Source organism: Salmo trutta, chromosome 1 (assembly GCF_901001165.1).
Source record: "Salmo trutta chromosome 1, fSalTru1.1, whole genome shotgun sequence".
NCBI lineage: Eukaryota > Metazoa > Chordata > Actinopteri > Salmoniformes > Salmonidae > Salmo > Salmo trutta.
In genome coordinates, this window is record NC_042957.1 from 17,109,055 (window position 1) to 17,128,000 (window position 18,946).

The 18,946-nt window shown below is 44.0% G+C and overlaps 1 long non-coding RNA gene across 1 annotated transcript; it reads right to left on the minus strand.

Annotated features, from left to right (window-relative positions):
- Positions 1–6,488: 6,488 nt before the first annotated feature.
- LOC115173473 (uncharacterized) lies at positions 6,489–17,603 on the minus strand. The gene is made up of 2 exons (XR_003871614.1): positions 17,288–17,603; positions 6,489–6,811 (listed from the first exon to the last, which is right to left on the minus strand). It is a non-coding gene; the product is annotated as an uncharacterized LOC115173473 (long non-coding RNA).
- Positions 17,604–18,946: the final 1,343 nt, after the last annotated feature.

Consider the following 18,946-nt stretch of genomic DNA (forward strand, 5'->3'; position numbering starts at 1 on the left):
CATAAACATCACACTCAATACTCATCATCACAGACCTCACACACACATACAGTATATACACACACACACACACACACACACACACACAGTGCATTCGGAAAGTATGCAGACCCCTTGACTTTTTTGGCAAATTTATATATATAAAAAAAAATGATACCTTATTTACGTAAGTATTCCGACCCTTGATATAAGACTCGAAATTAAGCTCAGGTGCATCTTGTTTCTAATATTTCTACAACTTGAGTAGAGTCCACCTGTGGTAAATTAAATTGATTGGACATGATTTGGAAATGCACACACCTGTCTATATAAGGTCCCACAGTTGACAGTGCATGTCAGAGCAAAAATCAAGCCATGAGGTCGAAGGAATTGTCCGTAGAGCTCCGAGACAGCATTATGTCGAGACACAAATCTGGGGAAGGGGCAGTCTGGGCAGTCCGGCAGTTCGGGGCAGTCTGGCCACTCCGGCAGTTCGGGGCAGTCTGGCCACTCCGGCAGTTCGGGGCAGTCTGGCCACTCCGGCAGTTCGGGGCAGTCTGGCCACTCCGGCAGTTCGGGGCAGTCTGGCCACTCCAGCAGTTCAGGGCAGTCTGGCCACTCCGGCAGTTCAGGGCAGTCTGGCCACTCCGGCAGTTCAGGGCAGTCTGGTGACTGTTGACTGGCGGGCAGCTCTGGTGACTGTTGGCTGGCGGGCAGCTCTGGTGACTGTTGGCTGGCGGGCAGCTCTGGTGACTGTTGACTGGCGGGCAGCTCTGGTGACTGTTGACTGGCGGGCAGCTCTGGTGACTGTTGACTGGCGGGCAGCTCTGGTGACTGTTGACTGGCGGGCAGCTCTGGTGACTGTTGACTGGCTGGCCGCTCTGGTGACTGTTGACTGGCGGGCAGCTCTGGTGACTGTTGACTGGCGGGCAGCTCTGGAGACTGTTGACTGGCGAGGCTGGGTTCACGCACTTGAAGCCTGGCGCGTGGTGCTGGTACTGGGCGTACCAGATTGTGAACACGCACCTCCAGGCTAGTGCGGGGAGCGGGAACAGGACGAGTCGGACTGGGTTGACGCACTTCCGGGTCCGCACGAGAGACAGGAGCTGGAAACCCAGGGCTATGGAGGCGCACAGTCGGTCTTGATCTTACCTCCTGCACAACCCGTCTTGGCTGGATGGAACTAGTAGCCCTGTATGAGCGGGGTGCTTGTACAGGGCAGACTGGGCTGTGCAGGGGCCTGATGGTAGCCGTGCGTAGAGCGGGAGTTGGGTAGCCTGGTCCTCGGAGGCGTACCGGCGACCAGATGCGCTGCGCAGGCATCCTCCTACCAGGCTTGATGCCCGCTCTAGCACGGCACCTGCGAGGGGCTGGAATAACGTGCACCGGACTGTGCGTGCGTATGGGTGAGATAGTGCGCTCCTCAGCGAAACATGGCGCTCTCCACCTCATACGCTCCTCCATATAACCACGGGTAGCTGGCTTCCGGCTCTTCCTAGGCCTAGCCAAACTACCCGTGTGCCCTCCCCCAAAAATGTATTGGGGGTGCTTCTCGTGCTTCACCCTCAGCGCGTCCAAGGCCTCGTACCTCCACCTCTCTGCCTTGGCTGCCTCAATTTCCTCCCGTGGGCGACGGTACTTCCCAGTTTGGTGCCAAGGTCCAGCCCCGTCCAGAACTCCCGCCAGTCCAACTCGAACTCCCCTTTCCTCTCCTGCTTGGTCCTTAGTTGGTGGGAGATTCTGTCACGCTTGTCGTCGGTAATAGAGGACCAAAACGCAGCAGGTATGTGTATGCTCATCTCGACGTTTTAATGAATACAAAAATGAACACCAAAATAACAAACAGAAATAACGATCGACAAAACAGTCTGGCAAAGCATAAGGCTTACAGACAGAACAATCTCCCACAAATGACAAACACAAACACACCCCAATATATGGGACTCTCAATCAAAGGCAAAGAGAAAACACCTGCCTTCAATTGAGAGTCACAACCCCAATTAATCAACCATAGAAACACAAACATAGACCATAAACCAAAAACCCGGAAATACTAAATCAAACACCCTTTTAACAAACACACCACCCTGAACCACATAAAACAAATACCCTCTGCCACGTCCTGACCAAACTACAATAACAATTAACCCTTATACTGGCCAGGACGTGACAGTTGGAGCTAGGAACACAATCATTTCTGCTAAATATGTGTATGTGACCAATAAAATGTGATTTTATTTTATTTGAGACATAGATGATAAATCTGTATTTATATACTGAGATATAGCTGATGACTCTCTGTGTTTATATACTGAGATATAGCTGATGACTCTCTGTGTTTATATACTGAGATATAGCTGATGACTGTATTTATATACTGAGATATAGCTGATGACTCTCTGTGTTATATACTGAGATATAGCTGATGACTCTCTGTATTTATATACTGAGATATAGCTGATGACTCTCTGTATTTATATACTGAGATATAGCTGATGACTCTCTGTATTTATATACTGAGATATAGCTGATGACTCTCTGTATTTATATACTGAGATATAGCTGATGACTGTATTTATATACTGAGATATAGCTGATGACTCTCTGTATTTATATACTGAGATATAGCTGATGACTGTATTTATATACTGAGATATAGCTGATGACTTTCTGTATTTATATACTGAGATATAGCTGAATGACTGTATTTATATACTGAGATATAGCTGATGACTCTCTGTGTTTATATACTGAGATATAGCTGATGACTCTCTGTGTTTATATACTGAGATATAGCTGATGACTCTCTGTATTTATATACTGAGATATAGCTGATGACTCTCTGTATTTATATACTGAGATATAGCTGATGACTGTATTTATATACTGAGATATAGCTGATGACTCTCTGTATTTTATATACTGAGATATAGCTGATGACTGTAGTTATATACTGAGATATAGCTGATGACTTTCTGATTTATATACTGAGATATAGCTGATGACTGTATTTATATACTGAGATATAGCTGATGACTCTCTGTGTTTATATACTGAGATATAGCTGATGACTCTCTGTGTTTATATGCTGAGATATAGCTGATGACTCTCTGTATTTATATACTGAGATATAGCTGATGACTGTATTTCTATACTGAGATATAGCTGATGACTCTCTGTGTTTATATACTGAGATATAGCTGATGACTGTATTTATATACTGAGATATAGCTGATGACTCTCTGTGTTTATATACTGAGATATAGCTGATGACTGTATTTATATACTGAGATATAGCTGATGACTCTCTGTGTTTATATACTGAGATATAGCTGATGACTCTCTGTATTTATATACTGAGATATAGCTGATGACTCTCTGTATTTATATACTGAGATATAGCTGATGACTCTCTGTATTTATATACTGAGATATAGCTGATGACTCTCTGTATTTATATACTGAGATATAGCTGATGACTGTATTTATATACTGAGATATAGCTGATGACTCTCTGTATTTATATACTGAGATATAGCTGATGACTGTATTTATATACTGAGATATAGCTGATGACTTTCTGTATTTATATACTGAGATATAGCTGATGACTGTATTTATATACTGAGATATAGCTGATGACTCTCTGTGTTTATATACTGAGATATAGCTGATGACTCTCTGTGTTTATATGCTGAGATATAGCTGATGACTCTCTGTATTTATATACTGAGATATAGCTGATGACTGTATTTATATACTGAGATATAGCTGATGACTCTCTGTGTTTATATACTGAGATATAGCTGATGACTGTATTTATATACTGAGATATAGCTGATGACTCTCTGTGTTTATATACTGAGATATAGCTGATGACTCTCTGTATTTATATACTGAGATATAGCTGATGACTCTCTGTGTTTATATACTGAGATATAGCTGATGACTCTCTGTATTTATATAGATATAGCTGATGACTCTCTGTGTTTATATTCTGAGATATAGCTGATGACTCTCTGTATTTTTATACTGAGATATAGCTGATGACTCTCTGTGTTTATATACTGAGATATAGCTGATGACTCTCTGTGTTTATATACTGAGATATAGCTGATGACTCTCTGTGTTTATATACTGAGATATAGCTGATGACTCTCTGTGTTTATATACTGAGATATAGCTGATGACTGTATTTATATACTGAGATATAGCTGATGACTCTCTGTGTTTATATACTGAGATATAGCTGATGACTCTCTGTATTTATATACTGAGATATAGCTGATGACTCTGTGTTTATATACTGAGATATAGCTGATGACTCTCTGTATTTATATAGATATAGCTGATGACTCTCTGTATTTATATACTGAGATATAGCTGATGACTCTCTGTGTTTATATACTGAGATATAGCTGATGACTCTCTGTGTTTATATACTGAGATATAGCTGATGACTCTCTGTATTTATATACTGAGATATAGCTGATGACTCTCTGTATTTATATACTGAGATATAGCTGATGACTCTCTGTGTTTATATACTGAGATATAGCTGATGACTCTCTGTATTTATATACTGAGATATAGCTGATGACTCTCTGTATTTATATACTGAGATATAGCTGATGACTGTGTTTATATACTGAGATATAGCTGATGACTGTATTTATATACTGAGATATAGCTGATGACTCTCTGTGTTTATATACTGAGATATAGCTGATGACTCTCTGTGTTTATATACTGAGATATAGCTGATGACTGTATTTATATACTGAGATATAGCTGATGACTCTCTGTGTTTATATACTGAGATATAGCTGATGACTCTCTGTATTTATATACTGAGATATAGCTGATGACTCTGTGTTTATATACTGAGATATAGCTGATGACTCTCTGTATTTATATAGATATAGCTGATGACTCTCTGTATTTATATACTGAGATATAGCTGATGACTCTCTGTGTTTATATACTGAGATATAGCTGATGACTCTCTGTGTTTATATACTGAGATATAGCTGATGACTCTCTGTATTTATATACTGAGATATAGCTGATGACTCTCTGTATTTATATACTGAGATATAGCTGATGACTCTCTGTGTTTATATACTGAGATATAGCTGATGACTCTCTGTATTTATATACTGAGATATAGCTGATGACTCTCTGTGTTTATATACTGAGATATAGCTGATGACTGTATTTATATACTGAGATATAGCTGATGACTCTCTGCCTTTATATTCCCTACGTGTCTGGAGGTGTGTGTGTGTGTGTGTGTGTGTGTGTGTGTGTGTGTGTGTGTGTGTGTGTGTGTGTGTGTGTGTGTGTGTGTGTGTGCCTCAGCAGAGCCAGTCAGAGTTACTGTAATTAATAGGCGGCGTAGCAGAGCCATTGATTATTTGTTGGAACAAATGGAGTTATTTCACCATACCACCAGACCTGGGCAGGGACAGGGCTGCTGACTGAGACTCCACCTCCTCACTCCTTAGTAAACACACACACACACACACACACACAAACACACACACACACACACACACACGGGCCCTGGCACACATGCAAGCACGCACCAACCCTGGCACATGTGTACACACACACACACATGCACATGCACATGCACACGCAAACACACACGCACACACACACACCTCTGGTCTTCTCCTGTCCTCTTCACTAATAGCTTTTGCTCTTTAGGGATAATGGTTATAACAGAGGGGTTTCCCCACTCTTCCCCTCTCCTCTCTTCCCCTCTCCTCTCCTCTCATCTCCTGTCTGACTGGTCGTGGTAATAAAGAATAAGTTTTTAGGAATAACTGCCAGTGTAAATGTCACTGATTCAGCTCAGTTCACATCACATAAAGTATAGGACTGCAGTGAGGAGGTAAAGCTAGTATACAATGCTTTCGGAAAGTATTCAGACCCCTTGACTTTTTCCTAATTTTGTTACGTTACAGCCTTATTCTGAAATTGATTAAATAAAACACTTTCCTCAGCAATCTACACACAATACCCCATAATGACAAAGTGAAAACAGGTTTACACATTTATCAAAAAAACTAAACAGAAATAGCTTATTTACAAAAGTATTCAGACCCTTTGCTATGAGACTCGAAACTGAGCTCAGGTGCATCCTGTTTCCATTGATCATCCTTAATAAGATGTTTCTACAACTTGATTAGAGTCTACCTGTGGTCCCACAGTTGACAGTGCATGTCAGAGCAAAAATCAAGCCATGAGGTCGAAGGAATTGTCCGTTGAACCCTGAGACAGGATTGTGTCGAGGCACAGATCTGGGGAAGGGTACCAAAACATTTTGGCAGCATTGAAGGTCCCCAAAAACACAGTGGCCTCCATCATTCTTAAATGGAAGAAGTTTGGAAGCACCAAGATTCTTCTGCGAGCTGACCGCCTGGCCAAACAGCAATTGGGGGAGAAGGGCCTTGGTCAGGGAGGTGACCAAGAAGTAAGTATGCTTAGGATAGTATGTCATGTTTTTTTTCTTTCAGTGTCACAATAAGGACAACCCGATTTCTCCTAAATGTATTTCCTTCTAAATGAAGAGTATCTCTAACATCTCACCTATAAAATAATCAACTGTTTCCTGGATCAACCCAAGTCCTCTTGATCTTTGAGTAGGAAATGGGATGTCACTGAACGTGTAACCATTGGTTATTATCTTCCTTCCGTGTAATATCTTTGTTATTATCTTGCTTCCGTGTAATATCTTTGTTCTTACCTTGTTCTGGTCAGTCCAGTACAGGAAGTAGCCCTGGGGATCGACTTGTAAGGTCACAGGGGTCACCGTAGTAGAGTCCTGTAGAGAGAGAAAGGTACCATTTGTGAGAGAGGGAAAGGTGTGTGTGTGTGTGTGTGTGTGTGTGTGTGTGTGTGTGCAATAGAAAAAGGAGTAAGCTGCCGTGTATGTTATTGTCTGTGAGAGACACCATCCTACACACACACACACACACAGACACACACACACACGCGCGCGCACACACACACACACACAGAGATTGGCAGCCCTAGGTCAGGGCCGTCTTTACATAGCAACTGCAGATATTATTGGCTGTTTCTATAAAAAGCTGTGGCGTTTCTGTCCGTAGTCGCCAGCCCAGCGCAGCTCTCAGCTGAACAAACTGGATGATTATCTCCCTGTCTGTCCTTCCTTGCCCTGAATAATCACACAGGATTATATACAACACCATTGAATACACTGTGAAGATGGGACTCTTTTAAACGATTCCCATATCGCCATGTTGCATCACAGAACCAGACCTAATGGTTTTCTGAGAAAAAATTATATAGATCTATGACTGTATGGTATAGATCTACGACTGTATGGTATAGATCTACGACTGTATGGTATAGGTCTATGACTGTATGGTATAGATCTACGACTGTATGGTATAGATCTACGACTGTATGGTATAGATCTACGACTGTATGGTATAGATCTACGACTCTATGGTATAGATCTACGACTGTATGGTATAGATCTACGACTGTATGGTATAGATCTACGACTGTATGGTATAGGTCTACGACTGTATGGTATAGATCTACGACTGTATGGTATAGATCTACGACTGTATGGTATAGATCTACGACTGTATGGTATAGCTCTACGACTGTATGGTATAGGTCTACGACTGTATGGTATAGATCTACGACTGTATGGTATAGGTCTACGACTGTATGGTATAGGTCTATGACTGTATGGTATAGATCTACGACTGTATGGTATAGGTCTATGACTGTATGGTATAGATCTATATAGTATAGTATGGAGAAACATTTTTATGAAATGTATGCATTCACTACTGTAAGTCGCTCTGGATAAGAGTGTCTGCTAAATGACTAAAATGTAAAAATGTAAATGTAAATCTACGACTGTATGGTATAGGTCTATGACTGTATGGTATAGGTCTATGACTGTATGGTATAGGTCTATGACTGTATAGTATAGATCTATGACTGTATGGTATAGGTCTACGACTGTATGGTATAGGTCTATGACTGTATGCTATAGGTCTACGACTGTATGGTATAGATCTACGACTGTATGGTATAGGTCTATGACTGTATGGTATAGGTCTATGACTGTATGGTATAGATCTACGACTGTATAGTATAGCTCTATGACTGTATGGTATAGGTCTATGACTGTATGGTATAGGTCTACGACTGTATGGTATAGGTCTATGACTGTATGGTATAGGTCTATGACTGTATGGTATAGGTCTATGACTGTATGGTATAGATCTACGACTGTATAGTATAGGTCTATGACTGTATGGTATAGGTCTATGACTGTATGGTATAGATCTACGACTGTATAGTATAGGTCTATGACTGTATGGTATAGATACACGACTGTATGGTATAGGTCTATGACTGTATGGTATAGATCTACGACTGTATAGTATAGGCCTATGACTGTATGGTATAGGTCTATGACTGAATGGTATAGATATACGACTGTATGGTATAGATCTACGACTGTATGGTATAGGTCTATGACTGTATGGTATAGGTCTATGACTGTATGGTATAGATCTACGACTGTATGGTATAGGTCTATGACTGTATGGTATAGGTCTACTACTGTATGGTATAGGTCTATGACTGTATAGTATAGATCTACGACTGTATGGTATAGGTCTACTACTGTATGGTATAGGTCTATGACTGTATAGTATAGGTTTATGACTGTATGGTATAGGTCTATGACTGTATGGTATAGGTCTACTACTGTATGGTATAGGTCTATGACTGTATGGTATAGGTCTATGACTGTATGGTATAGGTCTATGACTGTATGGTATAGGTCTATGACTGTATGGTATAGATCTATGACTGTATGGTATAGGTCTATGACTGTATAGTATAGGTCTATGACTGTATGGTATAGGTCTATGACTGTATGGTATAGATATACGACTGTATGGTATAGATCTACGACTGTATGGTATAGGTCTATGACTGTATGGTATAGGTCTATGACTGTATGGTATAGATCTACGACTGTATGGTATAGGTCTATGACTGCATAGTATAGGTCTATGACTGTATGGTATAGGTCTATGACTGTATGGTATAGGTCTATGACTGTATGGTATAGGTCTATGACTGTATGGTATAGGTCTATGACTGTATGGTATAGGTCTATGACTGTATGGTATAGGTCTATGACTGTATGGTATAGGTCTATGACTGTATGGTATAGGTCTATGACTGTATGGTATAGGTCTACGACTGTATGGTAAAGGTCTATGACTGTATGGTATAGGTCTACGACTGTATGGTATAGGTCTATGACTGTATAGTATAGGTCTACTACTGTATGTTGTTCAATAAGTTGAAGGATGTGTTCTATGACATCATGTTATGGTGCAGATTATATACAGGTAACTGCCAAAATAAAGGAAACACTTGCGTAAATTAGGGATACAAAATATATTGAAAGCAGGGGCTTCCTCACTGGTGTGGTTCCTAAGACAATTAAGCAATTAATCTGGATCCGGGAAACTGGCCCTAGATGTCTGGTATTTATTATACTGTATGTCTAGGACCTATAGCTGTCTGACTGGGGGCAGTTCTGTTGAGGTGACAGATCATCACTGGCCTCTGGTCATCTTTAACAGCGGAAACCAGCCAGACAGAACTGAAATGGTGGTACCTGATGTACACACTGACCCCTCTGACCAGAACTGACTGCTATCGTATCGATCCTACTCTATTACAGAAAGCAGACGGACAGACGGACGGAGGGAGGGAGGGGAGGGAGGGAGGGAGGGAGGGAGGGAGGGGAGGGAGGGAGGGAGGCGGAAAGAATGAATGTGTGAGAGACAAGCAAAAGCGATAAACAAAGAGGACCTGGAAGAGACAGACAGACAGACAGACAGACAGACAGACAGACAGACAGACAGACAGACAGACAGACAGACAGACAGACAGACAGACAGACAGACAGACTAACATAACAAGAAAACATCAATTTGCAAGATGCTGAAAATGGTTTGTGAGAGAATTTTAAGCACTTGCTATGGTGACGTTTGCTATGGCAACAACGATTCGTTGTGGCTCTGTAACAGATTCAAGAAGGATTGTTTTGGTCAACTTACACACATGAAGAACATGCCATGTCTCATGACAAATCAGAGGGAAGATGCACTATATCAAGTCCTGGTATAAAGAGTCGATGACAATAATGACATATTAAGACTATGGCCATGGTTGTAGTGTTTGTCACCAGTTGAAAAAAAGGACTTTCCCATTAGTCCTAAGCTTCATGGAGGACTGATTGATTATGTTGTAACATCAGGCTGAGAGAGCTAAAGATGGCTGGTGGCCATTGACAATCTGCTTAATGATGTGAAAACAGCCATTTTCACAAGCCTGGTGGAACAAGCCTGATCGCTGCGTTCATCATTATATTTCACATGGTTCCACCAGGCTGCATTTTCGCCAGCTTCTCATCTTCTTAATGTCCCAACTCTCCCTGGCCACAGCTACACACATGAAGTCATTATGACTTCCTCAGAGGCTATCATTGGGGGGGTGACTCACTGACTCTCACTCTCTGGGTCTGCATTCACACACATCTCAGAGGATAGACTAGTCTTAAGAGCTAAAAGGTTTTCTCAATTTCTTCGGGACAAAATCTTACACCAGGGAAGGAAATCGTCATCATTACAAGGAGTTTTTCCAATTTAGGAGTAATTGTGATCGTTAAGAGGTTTTGTCTCAGCTCTCCTTTGAGTGAAGGGACAGAGGGAAGCAGGCAGACAGAGTTGGGACAGCCTCTGTGGATTCACCCCTCACTGTGGTGTTCCATACCATTAGCCATAGCCTAAAAATAGGGAGGGAGAGAGTACGACTTATTCTGATTGTTTAGCTTCTGTATTGTAACAATGTCTGGGTGATTAGCAGTACAGACAGATGGAGTCTACGAAGTAAAATTGTCTTCAAACCCACAAAAAGGATTTGGTATGAGAAATACTTTCCTGCTTCCTCTCTACTTCTCTGTCTTTCTTTCCCTCCCTTCCCTCTCCCTCTCTCCCCCCTCCCACCCTTCCCTCTACCCTGCCTTCCCTCTCCCTCTCTTTCCTTCTTCCTTTCTCCTTGCTCTACAACACTTGTGTCAGACAGTGTACATATGTAGGATTTTAATTTGATCTATATTGTCACAGCAAAATAAACCTGAACCATTTGTCCCTAATGTTGCTTGATCTGTGGTTAGGCTTTTAGCTGGCCAAAAGTAAGCTACATGAAAAGTGTGATACTGTTGATATAACTGTGTGATAGGACAATTCTCAGCAACAAAAGAGTGATCAAATTAAGATCCTACATCTGTAATACAATAACTGCATTCTGGCCACTCCATGCCATCTCCACCATGCTGAGAGGATTTTGTTTCCATCTCGGCTCAATATCGTACCAATCACTCCACTCTTCTTGCTCCACTGTTTGGTAATGTATGGTCAAGGTTCCCCATGGTTACCATGACACTTATTTTCTGACATCCAGCTGAGACAGGGGAAAGGTTTAGATTTTAAACTTACTGGATGATTTATATCTGTCTGCCTCTGTCTCTCTCTCTCCCCCCTCTGTCTCTCTCTATCCCATCTGTCTCTCTCTATCCCCTCTGTATCTCTATCCCATCTGTCTCTCTCTCTCCCCCCTCTGTCTCTCTCTATCCCCTCTGTATCTCTATCCCATCTGTCTCTCTCTATCCCATCTGTCTCTCTCTATCCCATCTGTCTCTCTCTATCCCCTCTGTATCTCTATCCCATCTGTCTCTCTCTATCCCATCTGTCTCTCTCTATCCCCTCTGTCTCTCTCTCCCCCCTCTGTCTCTCTCTATCCCATCTGTCTCTCTCTCCCCCCTCTGTCTCTCTCTATCCCCTCTGTATCTCTATCCCATCTGTCTCTCTCTCTCCCATCTGTCTCTCTCTCCCCCCTCTGTCTCTCTCTATCCCCTCTGTCTCTCTCTGTCCCATCTGTCTCTCTCTCTCCCATCTGTCTCTCTCTATCCCATCTGTCTCTCTCTATCCCCTGTCTCTCTCTGTCCCATCTGTCTCTCTCTATCCCATCTGTCTCTCTCTCTCCCCCCACTGTCTCTCTCTATCCCCTCTGTATCTCTATCCCATCTGTCTCTCTCTCTCCCATCTGTCTCTCTCTCCCCCCCCTGTCTCTCTCTATCCCCTCTGTCTCTCTCTGTCCCATCTGTCTCTCTCTCTCCCATCTGTCTCTCTCTATCCCATCTGTCGCTCTCTATCCCCTGTCTCTCTCTGTCCCATCTGTCTCTCTCTATCCCATCTGTCTCTCTCTCTCCCCCCACTGTCTCTCTCTATCCCCTCTGTATCTCTATCCCATCTGTCTCTCTCTCTCCCATCTGTCTCTCTCTATCCCCTCTGTCTCTCTCTATCCCATCTGTCTTTCTCTATCCCATCTGTCTCTCTCTATCCCCACTGTCTCTCTCTATCCCGTCTGTCTCTCTCTATCCCATCTGTCTCTCTCTATCCCCACTGTCTCTCTCTATCCCCACTGTCTCTCTCTATCCCCACTGTCTCTCTCTATCCCATCTGTCTCTCTCTATCCCCAATGTCTCTCTCTATCCCATCTGTCTCTCTCTATCCCATCTGTCTCTCTCTCTCCCCCCTCTGTCTCTCTCTATCCCATCTGTCTCTCTCTCACCCCCCTCTGTCTCTCTCTATCCCATCTGTATCTCTCTATCCCCTCTGTCTCTCTCTCTCCCATCTGTCTCTCTCTCTCCCATCTGTCTCTCTCTATCCCATCTGTCTCTCTCTATCCCATCTGTCTCTCTCTCCCCCCTCTGTCTCTCTCTATCCCCTCTGTATCTCTATCCCATCTGTCTCTCTCTCTCCCATCTGTCTCTCTCTATCCCCTCTGTCTCTCTCTCCCCCCTCTGTCTCTCTCTATCCCATCTGTCTCTGTCTCTCCCCCCTCTGTCTCTCTCTATCCCCTCTGTCTCTCTCTCTCTCCCATCTGTCTCTCTCTCTCCCATCTGTCTCTCTCTCTCCCCATCTGTCTCTCTCTATCCCCTCTGTCTCTCTCTATCCCACCTGTCTCTCTCTATCTCATCTGTCTCTCTCTATCCCCACTGTCTCTCTCTATCCCATCTGTCTCTCTCTATCCCCACTGTCTCTCTCTCTCCCATCTGTCTCTCTCTATCCCATCTGTCTCTCTCTCTCCCCCCTCTGTCTCTCTCTATCCCATCTGTCTCTCTCTATCCCATCCCCACTGTCTCTCTCTATCCCCTCTGTATCTCTATCCCATCTGTCTCTCTCTCTCCCATCTGTCTCTCTCTATCCCATCTGTCTCTCTCTATCCCCTCTGTCTCTCTCTATCCCATCTGTCTCTCTCTATCCCCTCTGTCTCTCTCTCTCCCATCTGTCTCTCTCTCTATCCCCTCTGTCTCTCTCTCTCCCATCTGTCTCTCTCTCTCCCCTCTGTCTCTCTCCCCCCCCCGCGGACTCTCTCTATCCCCACTGTCTCTCTCTATCCCCTCTGTATCTCTCTATCCCCTCTGTATCTCTATCCCCTCTGTCTCTCTATCCCCTCTGTCTCTCTCTATCCCCTCTGTCTCTCTATCTCCTCTGTCTCTCTCTCTCCCCACTGTCTCTCTCTATCCCCTCTGTATCTCTATCCCCTCTGTCTCTCTATCCCCTCTGTCTCTCTCTATCCCCTCTGTCTCTCTATCTCCTCTGTCTCTCTCTATCCCCTCTGTCTCTCTCTCTATCCCTTCTGTCTCTCTCTCTCCCCCCTCTGTCTCTCTCTATCTCCTCTGTCTCTATCTATCCCCTCTGTCTCTCTATCCCCTCTGTCTCTCTCTATCCCCTCTGTTTCACTCTCTCCCCTCTCTCTCTCTCTCCCCTCTGTCTCTCTCTCCCCTGTTTTTCTCTCTCCCCTCTGTCTCTCTCTATCCCCTCTGTTTCTCTCTCTTCTCTGTCTCTCTCTAACCCCTCTGTCTCTCTATCCCCTCTGTCTCTCTATCTCCTCTGTTTCTCTCTCCTCTCTGTCTCTCTCTAACCCCTCTGTCTCTCTATCCCCTCTGTCTCTCTATCCCCTCTGTCTCTCTATCTCCTCTGTCTCTATCCCCTCTGTCTCTCTATCCCCTCTCTCTCTCTATCCCCTCTGTCTCTCTCTATCTCCTCTGTCTCTATCCCCTCTGTCTCTCTATCCCCTCTCTCTCTCTATCCCCTCTGTCTCTCTATCCCCTCTCTCTCTCTATCTCCTCTGTCTCTATCCCCTCTGTCTCTCTCGCTCCCCTCTGTCTCTCTCTCTCCCTTCTGTCTCTCTCTATCCCCTCTGTCTCTCTCTATCCCCTCTGTCTCTCTATCTCCTCTGTATCTCTATCCCCTCTTGTCTCTCTCTTTCCCCTCTGTCTCTCTCTCCCCTCTGTCTCTCTCTATCTCCTCTTTCTCTCTCTATCCCCTCTGTCTCTCTATCTCCCCTCTGTCTCTCTCTCTCCCCTCTGTCTCTCTATCTCCTCTTTCTCTCTCTCTCCCCTCTGTCCCTCTCTATCCCCTCTTGTCTCTCTCTATCCCCTCTGTCTCTCTCTCTCCCCTCTGTCTCTCTCTCCCCTCTGTCTCTCTCTCTCCCCTCTGTCCCTATCTATCCCCTCTGTCCCTCTCTATCCCCTCTGTCCCTCTCTATCTCCTCTGTCTCTCTATCTCCTCTGTCTCTCTCTATCCCCTCTGTCTCTCTATCCCCTCTGTCTCTCTCTATCCCCTCTGTCTCTCTATCTCCTCTGTCTCTATCCCCTCTGTCTCTCTCTCTGCCCTCTGTCTCTGTCAGGAAAGGCTGGAAAGAGGCCATGGAAGAGGTCCCCACCCTAATCCGAAAACTGCAAAAACACGGCTAGCACACGCTAACACATCAACATGGGGAAACACACACACACCTCACACCTCACAACATACCACCATATACAGAGGGAGAAAGGAGAGAGAGAGCGAGACAGAGAGACTGGAGAGAAAGAGGAGAGAGGAGAGAGAGAAATGTTTAATTGCTATTAATGACTCACTAATGTGTATGTATAAAAAAGGTAGTTTGCATATTAGACTGACACTGTGACGATGTTTGATGCCTATCAAAACATCGGAATACACTGTCATCGCTTGTTTGCGCTGCTCTGCTACAATGACAACGATAACAGCGCAGTATCAGTCAACAGTTCCGCTGTAGCAATCACCCTCACACAGTTGGCAGGTGCACACAGTGGCATTTCCAACGTGGATTTCCAACGCAGACCAAATACTCCGTTGTTAATTGGCTGCTTGACAATTCTATGTTATTTATTTAGGCTCCCTTGGCAAAAAAAAACAAGTTGTTTAAGCTATGAGAAATATCTATGAGAAACGCTTTGCAGTAAGTAGCCTTCTCTTAATGTAAGCTAATCTTACCCAGAGACGATATGCCTCTAGCAGAGACGTGCTAAACGGCGGTGCGCAATACATTTTAATCAAGGTCATTTAGCTGCTACAGCCAGTCTGGCCTGGCTATTGGGTATTACAATAGAGACTGATGATAGGCTACCAGTATACAACTCATTCAACCCGAGGTTTATAACGTCCAATGGCATAGTTTAGTAGAGATTCAGGTGGAGCTGTATACCGTTTTCAAACGATTATGGATTCAATATCACACTATTGTGTCAGCTTTCTCTGTAACACGGTTAATTCAAGGCAATGAGCAATCTGAAAAGGCACGCACGCACGCGCACGGATTGCGCACACATACAGACAGAAACATACACGCACGCACACCATGAAACGTAAACCAAACATTCGAATTAACTGTGTTGTTTCCACATTTTGGATTGTCACTCACAACTATAGCGCTTTCATTTCACCAGCCAACAAGCTATCACCGAGGTGAAACAATCGCTTACTATTCCCCTAAACAGCCAGTTGAGACTGTTGCACTGTGGCAAATGTATAACACATGCGTTACAGTGCCGTGGTAAATGTATAACACATGCGTTACAGTGCCGTGGTAAATGTGTAACACATGCATTACAGTGCCGTGGTAAATGTATAACACATGCGTTACAGTGCCGTGGTAAATGTATAACACATGCGTTACAGTGCCGTGGTAAATGTATAACACATGCGTTACAGCGCCGTGGCAAATGTATAACACATGCGTTACAGTGCCGTGGTAAATGTATAACACATGCGTTACAGTGCCGTGGTAAATGTATAACACATGCGTTACAGCGCCGTGGTAAATGTATAACACATGCGTTACAGTGCCGTGGTAAATGTGTAACACATGCGTTACAGCGCCGTGGTAAATGTATAACACATGCGTTACAGTGCCGTGGCAAATGTGTAACACATGCGTTACAGTGCCGTGGTAAATGTGTAACACATGCGTTACAGTGCCGTGGTAAATGTATAACACATGCGTTACAGCGCCGTGGTAAATGTATAACACATGCGTTACAGTGCCGTGGTAAATGTGTAACACATGCGTTACAGTGCCGTGGTAAATGTGTAACACATGCGTTACAGTGCCGTGGTAAATGTGTAACACATGCGTTACAGTGCCGTGGTAAATGTATAACACATGCGTTACAGTGCCGTGGTAAATGTATAACACATGCGTTACAGCGCCGTGGTAAATGTGTAACACATGCGTTACAGTGCCGTGGTAAATGTGTAACACATGCATTACAGTGCCGTGGTAAATGTGTAACACATGCGTTACAGTGCCGTGGTAAATGTGTAACACATGCGTTACAGTGCCGTGGTAAATGTATAACACATGCGTTACAGTGCCGTGGTAAATGTGTAACACATGCGTTACAGTGCCGTGGTAAATGTATAACACATGCGTTACAGTGCCGTGGTAAATGTGTAACACATGCGTTACAGCGCCGTGGTAAATGTGTAACACATGCGTTACAGTGCCGTGGTAAATGTGTAACACATGCGTTACAGTGCCGTGGTAAATGTGTAACACATGCGTTACAGCACCGTGGTAAATGTGTAACACATGCGTTACAGTGCCGTGGTAAATGTATAACACATGCGTTACAGTGCCGTGGTAAATGTGTAACACATGCGTTACAGTGCCGTGGTAAATGTGTAACACATGCGTTACAGCGCCGTGGTAAATGTGTAACACATGCGTTACAGCGCCGTGGTAAATGTGTAACACATGCGTTACAGCGCCGTGGTAAATGTATAACAAACATTGGCAACACAAAGGACAGTGACAAACCCGTCCACTCGGACAAAAAAAAAATAATACTTACATCATCCCATTTCATAAATTTGTTGCCCTTTTTCAGGCTCTCGCTCACAAACACGGGCTTGAGCTGCAGCGCGTGAACTCCTGGCTGAGCTCCGGCCATTGACTCATCTACTCTCCTCAACAGACAGCAGAAGAAACGGTTTTAATTCTTTCCCGCTTTCTCTCCCTTTCGCCTTCTTTCCTAAACGAAATGACCCTTCTGCTGAGAAGAACTGTAGGCTGACCGCAACCCCACTAGTGTTGGTAGTATCTCATCTCCGCGTGGGTTAGCGGCTCTTAGCTTTGAAGCTCCAGGCGCGGCGGAGGGACCGAGTGAAGTCCGCTGGTGACGAGAGGGAGAGAGAGAGAGACTGAATGAGTGTCTGCACTCCCATTTAAAAACAGTTAATGCGGGGGACGAGTTCAGTGGCTCTATGTGATCTAGCGCCTCCCTGCGCTCAAGGTATCTTGGATAGTAGACAACACACACACACACACACACACACACACACACACACACACACACACACACAACGAGAACGAAAGAGCACTGTTACACAAGTGAGACAAGTGGCCAAATTGACCACAAGCACTCTTGGATGTGTGATGATGTTGACTGACAGTTGAAAGGGTAATTATTGTAAACAATATGTAACAGATGTTTTTACTGACAGATTATTTTATGGACAAGGTGTTGGACCTCCTCTAGTTCCACTGTCACCTGACTGAACTGTACTGAACATAGAACATAGTGCATCATGCTTTTCCATGGGAAACAAGGATAGGGATTGTTACAGATATCATCAGCACACAACGGATCACAACTTCAGATGACTCACAATTCTCTCCAATTCTATAGTATTATTTATACCTTGAAGTGTTGTCCCTCTCTCCTTGATTTGATTGGAGAAGACACTTCCCATCTCTCTGATGGTGACAGTCATTGACTGGTCCTCCTCCATCACTCTACCCACTCACGCTGCAAGTACTTCTTAAGGGAACTGCAGAGAAGAAAACTACTTCTGAGAGGGCTGGACTGTCAGTCATAGTCACAGTCACAGAGACTTGGGTCAAAAGCTTTTTGGAGTTTTGACTTTATTGTCAGAAAGAAGGGTCCTCCTGGGTGTCAAAACGCCCACACCGCTTCCTAAAGTGTCCTAAAAGGAATGTACCAATATTCATACTGACGTTTTCCTCTTGGTGGTCAGTGGACACTCCAGCTATCAAACATGTCAAACTCGTCAAAACTTTGACTGACAGATTTCATGTCTGTGTGAAATGGAAGTGGTGCTGGTTTCTTGTCCCACGTCAATAATGATTGATTACTCCTGACACACACACACCTCTGGGACTAGTGTGTGCGTGTGTGTGTGTGTGTGTGTGTGTGTGTGTGTGTGTGTGTGTGCGTGCGTGCGTGTGTGTGTGTGTGTGTGTGTGTGTGTGTGTGGGGGTCAACATGACAGCCCAGAGAAGAGAGAAATGTTGCTTCATTCCATCTTTCAAAGGGCTATTTTGTAAACAGTAGCACTGGGGGCAAACAAACATGGATTTGAAGTCAGTTGTGTGTCCCTTCAATAACCCACAGCCTCATGTCTGATGTAGAGCTTTATTACACACCAAACAAAGAAACTGCATTGCACTCAGCTTATAAAAACACAGATCTACCATAAAAATCAACCAC